Consider the following 11,863-nt stretch of genomic DNA (forward strand, 5'->3'; position numbering starts at 1 on the left):
GCAGAATGTTCACTTCCAGAAGGTGTATTGAAAAGTGCTTCCCAGTTTATCACAGTGCACATATTGAAAGGTGCACTAGGAGCTGGGAGACAATAGACTGAAAACTGACACAGGAGACGCTGGGTCATAGCAACGAAGAGAAGCTGAAAAGGAGTGGGAAGGAACTAACTGTAATTTTACATCAATGATCTGCATCTTTGTTTTGATGGTTTGTGGCAACCAAAATGACTATTCTTTCTACCCTCCTAGTTCAGACGTAGCCTGAGACTTTTTTTTTTTTTGAGATGAAGTCTCACTCTGTCACTCAGGCTGGAGTGCAGTGGCATGGTCTCGGCTCATTGACTGCGACCACCAGAACCCCCTTGTTGAACCGTGATGGATGTGAAATCAATTGAGAAGTCAAGGCCGGGTGCAGTGGCTCACGCCTGTAATCCCAACACTTTGGGAGGCTGAGGTGGGCAGATCATGAGGTCAGGAGATCGAGACCATCCTGACTAACATGGTGAAACCCCATCTCTACTAAAAATACAAAAAATTAGCCGGGCCTGGTGGCAGACATCTGTAGCCCCAGCTACTCAGGAGGCTGAGGCAGGAGAATCACTTGAACCCAGGAGGTGGAGGTTGCAGTGAGCTGAGATTGCACTACTGCACTCCAGCCTGGGTGACAGAGTGAGACTCCATCCACCTCCCCACCCCCAACAAAAGAAAAAAAAAGAAGAAAAGAAAAGAAGTCAACTTTGCTGTTGACGCCACTGAGGTTTAGGGGCTTGTTACACAGCATCACCTGTCCTGACCAATGCATGACTCATTTCATCCTTGGCACAGCCCCTGAGAGAAGGGGCTTTATCCTCATTTCACAAGTGAAGAGTCAAGTCTCAGAGAGGTTAGCAGCACGAGCAAGCTCACACAGCGAGGGGTGGAGCTTGGATTTGAATCCAGGTCTGTCTGACCTCAAAGACTGAAGTGGGGATGAAAATAAGTTGTCATTGTTGTTTACGTGTCACCCAGGTCATGTAACTCTTGTCTAGGCTCTGCCTATGGGGGCTTTGTGACATATCTCTGCACTGATCGCCCAGGTGATGGGACTCTTGTCTAGGCTCTTCTATCCTTGGATTGTAACCTTGCAGGATCTTGAACCCATATCCTTTCAGGGATCATAGAAGTGAGCACATCAAACCTGACATGATAAAGTTGTGGAAAAGTGGGCAATATTGCCAAATGCAAAATATCTGGGCTATATTTTGATCTGAAATCACCATTTGCGATTCCGGGAAGATAGGGAATATGGAGGTCAACTCCCATAGGGATGTTGTATAAGACTCCAAGCCCTAAGTCAATGATCTGAACCCTGTGGATCAGCACTCTCCATGTAATGGGGCATCTTAACCCATTTCGTGCTGCTATAACAGAATACCACAGACTAGGGAATCTATAAAGAAAAGAAATTTATTTCTTAGAGTTCTGGAGGCTAGGAAGTCCAAGGATGAGGGGTCTGCATCTGGTGAGGGCCTTCTGGCTGTGTCATCTCATGGCTGAAGGCAGAAGAGCAAGAGTTTGAGAAAGAAAGAGAGCAAAAGGGGCTGAACATGCTTTTAATACAAGCCCACTCCCAAGATAACTAACCCACTCCTGAGATAATGACATTAATCCATACATGGGGGCAGAATCTTATAACCTAATCACTCTTATTAGGCCCTGCCTCTCAACACTGTCATATAGAGGATTAAGTTTCCAACACGTGAGCTCTGGGGGACACATGCAGACCATAGCATGGGGGATTGATGAGTATATGGGAGGGAACAGTCATGAATATTTTGGCTGAGGGTTGTGTTTGAGAGCTGAAGCCATGGTCCATCATGGCAGGGCACACAGAGACCTTTGAATGCTCTCAGAAATGAATATTGAACAGTGTAACTCATGGCAGAAGGTGGAATATTTAAAAGGCAGAACTTCTTGGGTCAAGTAAAAGAGTGAACAAACAGCCTGTAGCCTGTGGCTGGCTCCTCTTCCCTTCCCGTCCCCACCTTTCACCTTTCTCTCTTTCTTTCTTTTCCTCCCTCCCTCCCTCTCTCCCTCCCTGTCTCCTTTCCCTCCCTCCTTCCTTCCTCTCCCTTCCTCTTTCTCTCCCTCCCTGCTTCCTTGTTTCTTTCCTTCCTTCTTTCCCTTTCCCTCTTTCTCTCCCTCCTTCCTTCCTCTCCCTTCCTCTTTCTCTCCCTCCTTCCTTCCTCTCCCTTTCTCTTTCTCTCCCTCCCTGCTTCCTTGTTTCTTTCCTTCTTTCCCTTTCCTTCTTTCTCTCCCTCCTTCCTTCCTTCTCTCCTTCTCTCTCTCTCATTTCCTTCTTTCTCTCTTTCCATCTTTCTCTCCCTCCATCCTTCCTTCTCTCATTCTTTCCTTCCTTCTCTCTCTTTCCTTGTCTCCTTCCTTCTTCCTTCCTTCCTTCCTTTCACCCTGCCTTCCTGCCTTCCTTTCTTCTCTCTTTCTTTGACTGATGTGTTCTGAGCCCAAGCACCCTGTGGGGTACAAAGTGGTACCAAAATTGACTCAAGAATCAAGAAGAAATAGAAAACCTAAGAAGTACTATAATGTGAAGAGAATAAAATCTCTAGTAAAATAAAATCTTTCACAAAGGAAGGACTAGGCCCAGACGGTTGTATGAGCAAATTTTACAAACTTTCAAAGAATGGATAATTCTAATTATGTCCCAAACAACTGTAGCTAGGAATATTAATGCTTGATTTTTCAAGAGCCTCATTTCCTAAAATCTGTAGGTTCAAAGGTAGATTGGCATGTGTTGGAAATCCTCAAATGTTGTGCAGTTCCTTGGAGTGTTAGCATTAAAAAGAAAGGTCTTGCCTGCATTAACTTTGAATTTTGTAACAGTTACCAGTTAATAGAGATATTCTATGCATTTCTACACACTCTGATTTTATAGGAATGGAAGCATATCAGACACATGGCTCTGCACCCAGGGTTTTTACTTTGTAACATATATTGGACATCATTTTTGAGCATCCTTTTAAAATTTATTTTTTTAAATAGCTGCATAGTATGCTATCATATGAATAACCATAATTTCAATACACAGTAAGGTGATAATCATTAATGTGACTGATAAACATTAAGGTGATTTCCAGACTTTTGTTAATGAAAAAGGTGGTATAATACTTTCTCCCATTCATACATAATTCCAGGCATCATGAGTATGTCTGTAGGGTAAATTTCTGGAAATGAAATTGCTGAATCAGAGAGTATTTCCACTGATAATTTTGGTATATATTGTTTAGTCACATTAGATAAAGTTTGTACGAATTTATAATCCCAGTAACAAGATGTGAGTACCACTTCAAACTCCACAACTTCACTGGTAGTGCTTGAATTCATGATGCATATTGCCGGCCTCCCTTCAAGAAAAGTTCTATTAACTCTACAGAAATTTTATAAATGGCAGATGTTACATTTCCAGATAGCTTTGTGGTAACCAAAAAATAATTGATTTATTAGCAATTTTTATATGAAATTGAGATAAAATATTATTTGTGATAAATATCATTATTGTCATGTACTTAAAACATCTCATGTATTAAGAAATCATACTTTAGATGGGGCCAAGCTGGCCGATTAGAAGCAGCTGTGGCCCATGGCTCTCATGGAGAGCAATGAAAACTACAAGTGAATTCTGCACCTTGAGTTGAGGTATCCAGGTTCTTGCATTGGGACTGACTAGGCCCACTAGGCCCACAGGGAGTGAGGAAAAGCAAGTGGGGTGATGGCCCATCCAGGTGTGGCACGGAGCTAGGGAGCCCCCACTCGCAGCCAAGGGAGGCGGTGAGTGATTGTGTGACTGCCTGGGAAACCATGCTTTTCCCACGGATCTTTGCAACCTGCAGATCGGGAGGTCCCCCAGTGAGCTCAGCCACCATGGCCTTGGGTCTGAAGCACAGAGCTGTGTGGAGTCTCAGTGGAGTGCTCGCTGGCTCACTGGGGCATGCGTGGAAACCCAGGAGTTTTGCATCCTCTGCCCCGAGAATTCCAGCAAAGTGGGAGATACATCTGTGCATTCCCCTAGGAAGGGGGCTGAATCCAGGGAGCCAAGTGACATCATTCTGAGGCCCCACTCCCACAGCACCTCACAAGTCCCATTGGCTTGGAATTCCAGCTGGCCAGCGGCAGCAGGCTGGAGACAGCCAGAGATGGACCGAGTTCCTGGGGGGAAGGGCAGCCGCTATATCTGTGGTTTGAGTTGGCCACTCTAGCCTGCTGGCACCAGGGACCAGGAGGAGTCCCCCATAACACAGCACAGCTGCTGTGCCTGATTGTGGCCAGGCTGCTTCTTTAAGTGAGACCAAAATCCATCCCTCCTCACTGGACAGGGCCTCCCCATTGGAATTTTAGCAACTCCAGCCAGAGTTCTATGGACAGAACTCTGATTTCTCCCTGGGATGAAGTCTCCAGGGAGAGGGGTAGCTGCTATCTCCCCAGTTCAGCCGGCTGAGCCTTTCCAGCCTGCTGGCTCTGGAGACTCCCGGGGATCAGCACAGCACAGCATACCTGCTCTGCCAAAGGGCAGCCAGACTGCTTCTTTAAGCAGTTCCTGATCTTGTTTCTCCTGACTGGGTGAGGCCTCCCAACAGGGGTCTCCAGACACCTCCTACAGGAGCGTTCCAGCTGACGTCAAGTCGGTACCCACTTGGACGGTGCTCCCAGAGGAAGGATCAGGCTGCCATCTTTGCTGTTTTGCAGCCTTCACCGGTGATACCTCCAGGTGCAGGAGAGACTGAGGTGACTAGGGTCCAGAGTGGACCCCCAGAAAACCACAGCAGCCCTAGGAAAGAGTGGTCTGACTGTTAAGAACAAACAGAAAGCAACAACAACAATATCAACAAAAAAGACCCCACAAAAACCCCATTCAAAGGTCAGCAACGTCAAAGATCAAAGGTAGATAAGCCCACAAAGATGAGAAAGCATCAACACAAAAACGCTGAAAACTCAAAAAGGCAGAATGCCTCTTCTCCTCTAAATGACAACACCACCTCCCCAGCAAGGGCACAGAACTGACGCAAGGCTGAGATGGCTGAATTGACAAAAGTAGGCTTTAGGAGGTGGGTAATATCAAACCTCACTGAGCTAAAGGGGCACGTTCTAACTTAATGCAAGAAGGTAAAAATCATAAAAGAACACAGTAGCTGATAAGCAGAATATTCAGTTTAGAGAGGAACATAACTGACCTGATGGAGGTGAGAAACACAACATGAGAACTTCACAATGCAACCATAAGTATCACTAGCAGAATAGGCCAAGTGGAGGAAAGAATCTCAGAGCTTGAAAACTATCTGATACAAGACAGGAAGAAAAGAATAGAGAAAAAAGAACAAAAAAGAATGAACAACAAAACCTTCAAGAAATGTGGGATTATGTAAAAAGACTGAACTTAAGACTGTTAAGGATACCTTGACCCACCACGATCAAGATGGCTTCATCCCTGGGATACAAGGTTGGTTCAACACAGGTAAATCTATAAATGTAATTCATCACATAAACAGAACTAAACATAAAACAACACGACTATCTCAATAGATGCAGAAGAGGCCTTCAATGAAATTCAACATCCCTTCATGTTAAAAACCCTCAATAAAATAGCTATTGAAGGATCACACCTCAAAATAATAAGAGCCATAAATGACAAACCCACAGCCAATATCATACTGAATGAGCAAAAGCTGGAAGCATTCCCCTTGAAAACTGGCACAAGACAAGGATGGCCTCTCTTACCACTCCTATTCAATATAGTGCTGGAATTTCTGGCCAGGGCAATCAGGCAGGAGAAAGAAATAAAGGTATTTAAATAGGAAGAGAGGAAGTCAAATTATCTTTGTTTGCAGATGACATGATCCTGTATCTAGAAAACCCCATCATCTCAGCCCAAAAGCCTCTTAAGCTGATAAACCACATCAACAGAATCTCAGTATACAAAACCAATGTGCAAAAATTGCTAGTATTTCTATACATCAACAACAGGCAAGTAGAGAGCCAAATCATGAATGAAACTCATCCACAATTGCTACAAAGAGAATAAAATACATCAGAATACAGCTAACGAGAAGTGAAGAACCTCTTCAAGGAGGACTACAAACCACTGCTCAGAGAAATCAGATAGGACACAAACAAATGGAGAAGCATTCCATGCTCATGGATAGGGAAGAATTAATTCGTGAAAATAGCCATACTCCCCAAAGTAATTTATAAAAGAATTCAATGGTATTCCCATTAAACTACCAATGACATTCTTCACAGAATTAGAAGAAACTATTTAAAAATTCTCATGAACCAAAAAAGAGCCCAAATAGCCAAGACAATTCTAAGCAAAAATAACAAAGCTGGAGGCATTTCAAAATACACTATAAGCCTACAGTAACCAAAACAGCATGGTACTGGTACAAAAACAGACACAAAGACCAATGAACCAGAATATAGAACTCTGAAATAAGAGCATACACATACAACCATCTGATCTTTGACAAACCTGACAAACACAAGCAACGGGGAAAGGATTCCTTATTTAATAAATCATGTTGGGAAAACTGGCTAGCCATATGCAGAAATTGAAACTGGACATCTTCCTTACCCCTTATACAAAAAAATAACTGAAGATGGAATAAAGACTTAAACATAAGACCTAAAACCATAAAAACCCTAGAAGAAAACCTAGGCAATACCATTCAGGACATAGGCATGGGCAAAGACTTTATGACTAAAACACCAGAAGCAACGGCAACGAAAGAAGCCAAAGTTGACAAATGGGATCTAATTAAACTAAAGAGCTTCTGCATAGCAAAATAAACTATCATCAGAGTGAACAGACAACCTATAGATTGGGAGAAAATTTTTGCAATCTATCTGTCTGACAAAGGGCTAATATCCAGAATCTACAAAGAACTTAAACAAATTTACAAGAAAAAACAACCCCATCAAAAAGTGGGCAAAGGAAACAAACAGACGCTTCTCAAAAGAAGACATTTATGTGGCCAACAAACATATGAAAAAAAGCTCATCGTCACTGGTCATTAGATAAATGCAAATCAAAACCACAATGAGATACCATCTCACGCCAGTTAGAATGGCTATTACTAAAAGTCAGGAAACAACAGATGCTGATGAGGCTGTGGAGAAATAGGAATGCTTTCATACTGTTGGTAGGAGTGTAAATTAGTTCAGTCATTATGGAAGACAGTGTGACAATTCCTCAAGGATCTAGAACCAGAAATACAATTTGACCCAGCAATCCCATTACAGGGTATATACCCAAAGCATTATAAATTATTATACTATAAAGACACATGCACTGTATGTTTATTTCAGCACTGTTCACAATAGCAAAGACCTGGAACCAACCCAAATGCCCATTAATGATAAGCTGGATAAAGAAAAGGTGGCACATATACACCATGGAATACTACGCATTTATGTCCTTTCCAGGGACGTAGATGAAGCTGGAAACCATCATTCTCAGCAAACTAACACAAGAAAAGAAAACCAGGCCAGGAGCATTGGCTCACACCTGTAGTCTCAGATCTTCGGGAGGCTGAGGTGGGGAGTTGAGACCAGCCTGACCAACATGGAGAAACCCCGTCTCTACTAAAAATACAAACAATTAGCCAGGCATGTTGGCACATGCCTGTAATCCTAGCTACTTGGGAGGCTGAGGCAGGAGAATCGCTTGAACCCGGGAGGCAGAGGTTGCGGTGAGCCGAGATCGCGCCATTGCACTCCAACCTGGACAACAAGAGTGAAAGTTTGTCTCAAAAAAAAAAAAAAAAAAAAAAGAAAAGAGAGAAAGAAAAAAAGAAAAGAAAACCAAACACTGCATGTTCTCACTCATAAGTGGGAGTTGAACAATGAGAACACATGGACACAGGGAGGCGAACATCACACACTGGGGCCTGTTGTGGGGTGAGAGGCTAGGGGAGAAATAGTGTTAGGAGGAATACCTAATGTAGATGATGGGTTGATGGGTGCAGCAAACCACCATGACACGTGTATACCTATGTAACAAACCTGCATGCTCTGCCCATGTATCACAGAACTTAAAGTGCAGCAAAGAAAACTTTACATAAATGCATAAAGTCTAGAATAGCTAATATATTATAATGAAATGTCAACTATAATCCCAGCTCAAAGAGAACACCATAAAATTATGAAGGGCTTTCCACAAATCTCTAAATTTATGTCTTCATAAGATTACATTTCTATTTCTTCTTGAATAATTTCCTTATTTTAGCTATGATTTAGTGATAGTAAGATGGTAATTATGAGGAGAAACTTCTCCCAACACTGCATTGAGAAAATTCTGCCTCATTTCACCACACACCAGAGTCTTAAGCAGTCACTTCTAATGTAGCTGAACAATAGATCCTCACCCAGCTGAGTCTATGAGTTGAATCCACGTATGTGAGATAAGGCCCCCAAGGAGTGGTAGTAAGCTGGGAATGCCATCAGCTCATCTTCCTTCAGGCCTATATTTGTCATTGTCACTTGTAGAAGCAGGACAGCCCTGGCGTTGGGGTTGGTAGAAACAGAGAGTATCAAAGGGAAAACTGAAGTTCCCTAATTTTTGGAAAACAGCAGATTGGAGACAGATGGGCTCCAGCGTTTTCCATGTGTGAGGTCATTGTCCAGGGAGCCTTGCTCAGGACCACATTTCTTGTCAGCAAAACAGAAGTCAAACGATATTTCTACCTTCCAAGAGAATAGAACATAATGTCAGATTTTCTCATGGATTCCCACAGGTTCAAGAAAGTTTCATGGCCTTATTTAACTGCTTAAGCATTTCAACTGAAAAAAATTTGTCTTTCAAATACACAGGACTCTGTTTGGAAAAATTTTGACCAGAAAAAGTTGAAATTGTAAAGTGAAAAACGCATAAGGCCATAAAAATTTTTTCCAGCTTTTAATTTAGATGTCAACTGGGGAAAAGAAAACATTCTCTGAAGTTTGCTTTTATACCATTAAAGACTTATTTTTTATTACCAGCAATACAGGGTGACTTATTCAGGTTGAATCCTGAAGGTAAACTTTAACTTAATTTTAAGTTTTGGCTAATTTTTAAGCATTTCTCAGTCACCTACCATGATTTCATCTCAGAAACCAAAAATCTCAATTTCATTTAGACCTTTGAAATATTAAAACAGAAGGTTAAATGCTTCAAAATAATATTCATGTAGAGACTTACATATGTGGACCAGAAATCTCCATGTATTACAAAGTTTATGAGAACACAACAAATGTTGATACACATATTTAATTCTGAAATAAAAACTTACAACAAATAAAACTGTAACAAATCAAGAAAATTTTGTAGGTTACACATTTTATGTCTAAAAATATAGTTATTAAACACCCAAGGATGGATAAAAGAAGAAATCACAAGAGAAAATAGAAAATATCTAGAGACAAATTAAAAATATGAAATACCAAAAGTTAAGAGATACATCAAAAACAGTACCACAAGGAAAAAATTTATAGCTATAAATGATTATAAAAAATAAGATACCGAATCAACAACTTTACTCCTAAGGAACTAAAAACAGAGGGAAAAAGAGGGACTACTAAAAGAGGGACAAATAAAAGCTAGCAAAATTTTAAAAATGATAAAGATAGCAGTGGAAATAAGTGAAATAGAGAATAGAAAAAAATATCAAAAATCAACAAAACCCAGTTTGTTCTCTGAAAAAGATAAAAACTGACAAAATTTTATCTAGATTGACTAAGAAAAAAAGGGAATACTCAAATTACCAAACTCAGAAATAAAATGGGTACATAACTAACAAACTTTTGGAGTAAAAAAAGGATGTAGAAGAGTACCATAAGGAACTATACACTAAAAAAATTGAATAACCTAAATAAAATGAACAAATTCCTAGAAACAAAAAACCTACTAAGACTGAATCAGAAAAGTTGAATAAACCTATTGAGCAAGGAGATTCAGCAGGAAGATTGCATCAGTAATAAAAAACCCAGCAACAAAGAAAAGCCTGGACCAGATGGCTTCACTGTTGAATTCTACCCAACGTTTAAAGCAGAATTAACCCAATTTTTCTCAAACTTTTTCAAAACGTTGAAAAGGAGGTAACATTTTCTAACTTATTATATGAGGCCAGTATTACCCTGACACCAAGCCAGACAAAGGCACCATAAGAAAACTACAAACAAACATCCCTTACAAATGTTCATGCAAAAATCCTCAAAAAATACCAGCAATTCAAATTTAGCAGTACATTAAAAGGATTATACACTATGAATGAGTATAACTGACTCCTGAAATAAAAGTATTTCTAACACATGAAAATCAGTGTAATATCACATTAACATAATGAAGGAAAAAACCTCATGTGATCATCTTAAAGAAAAAGCATTTGTCAAAATTTAACCCACATTCATGATAAAATGTACTTAATAAACTATAAAAAGAAAGAAACCACCTTAACATAATGTTATTAAAAAAAACCAAAAAACAACAACAAAAAACACAGCTAACATGGTGAAAGACTGAAAGCTTTTACCCTCAGAGCAAAAACAAGGATGCCTGCTTTTACTACTTCTATTTAATGTAGTACTGAAGGTTCTAGTTAGTTAAAACAATAAGGTGAGTAAAAGAATAAAGGATATTCCAATTTTTTAAAAAGTAAAATTATCTGTTTGCAGATGACATAACCTTATATATTCAAAATCTTTTAGTTTCTGTGAAATAAACTGTCAGATACAATAAATAAAATTCAGCAAAGCTGCAGGATACAAAATCAATACACAGAAATCAGTTGTATTTCTACAATAACAATAAACTATCTGAAGAAGAAATCAAGACAACAGTATCATGTATGATAGCATCAAAAGAATAAAATACTTAGAAACCCACTTAACCTGTACAGCAAAAACTATAAACATGGCAGAAAAGTATTAAAGATGACACAAATAAATGAAAAGACATCATGTGTTTATGGACTGGAAGACAAAACCTTGTCAAGATGCCATTGTTATCTATAGCGATCTACAGATTCAATAAAATCACTATAAAAATTCCAATATATTCAAAAATAGAAAAACCTATTCTAAAATTCAGATGAAATCTAAAAAAATCCCAAGTAGCCAAATCAATCTTAAAAACTAACAAATTCGGAGCACTAACACCTCCTGGTTTCATAGTTACTGTAACGCTTCAGTACCCGAAACAATGCTGTACCAGCATAGAGACAGACATAAAGACCAATGCGATAGAAATAAAGAACCAAAAAACACGGTCATGATTTTTAACAAGGGAGTCGACACTATTCAATGGGGAAACGATGGTATTTTTAAAATGGTGTTAAAAATGGATATTTACATATATCCATATGTATATATATGTGTGTGTGTATATATATATCCCAAATTAGCTTTTTGTGTGTAATGTATATTGCAGATCTATTTCCCCAGCCTGTTGACTTTTGACTTTGAGGCATTTTTCTCTCATACAAAGTTTTAATTTTTATGGAGTCAAACACATCAGTCTTCTATTCAGTGACTTCTTCATGGTTTTGGTGTTTCATTTTAGGATGATAAAGAAGTTGTAGATATGGATAAATTAGATAAATTAGATGGTTGGACAACACTGAATATATTGGATGCCATGGAACTGCACCTTTAAACATGGTTAAAATGGTAAGTTTTATGTTATATATATTTTACCACCAAAAAAGGGCCAGGCTTAGATGTTTATATGTTAGGGGTTTGGAGTACCTCTAACATTTATTCCCCTCCAGGGGAATAATTTATAAACACCCACACAAGAAAAGTAGATACTGACTTCACAAATCTCCTTACAAGTCCCACA

General features: G+C 39.6%; 1 protein-coding gene across 10 annotated transcripts in view; it reads right to left on the reverse strand.

Annotated features, from left to right (window-relative positions):
• Positions 1-3,001: 3,001 nt before the first annotated feature.
• LOC100970807 (tubulin beta-8 chain-like) overlaps positions 3,002-11,863 on the reverse strand; it is a 61,487-nt gene continuing 52,625 nt past the window's right edge. For all 10 annotated transcript variants that reach the window (XM_063595326.1, XM_063595320.1, XM_063595324.1 and 7 more), the window contains 2 exons: positions 8,415-8,733; positions 3,002-7,770 (listed from right to left, as the gene is read on the reverse strand). The gene's annotated coding sequence lies outside the window, so the exon portion shown is untranslated. The remainder of the gene's footprint in view (positions 7,771-8,414; positions 8,734-11,863) is intronic.

Source organism: Pan paniscus, chromosome 1, assembly GCF_029289425.2.
Source record: "Pan paniscus chromosome 1, NHGRI_mPanPan1-v2.0_pri, whole genome shotgun sequence".
Classification (NCBI taxonomy): domain Eukaryota; kingdom Metazoa; phylum Chordata; class Mammalia; order Primates; family Hominidae; genus Pan; species Pan paniscus.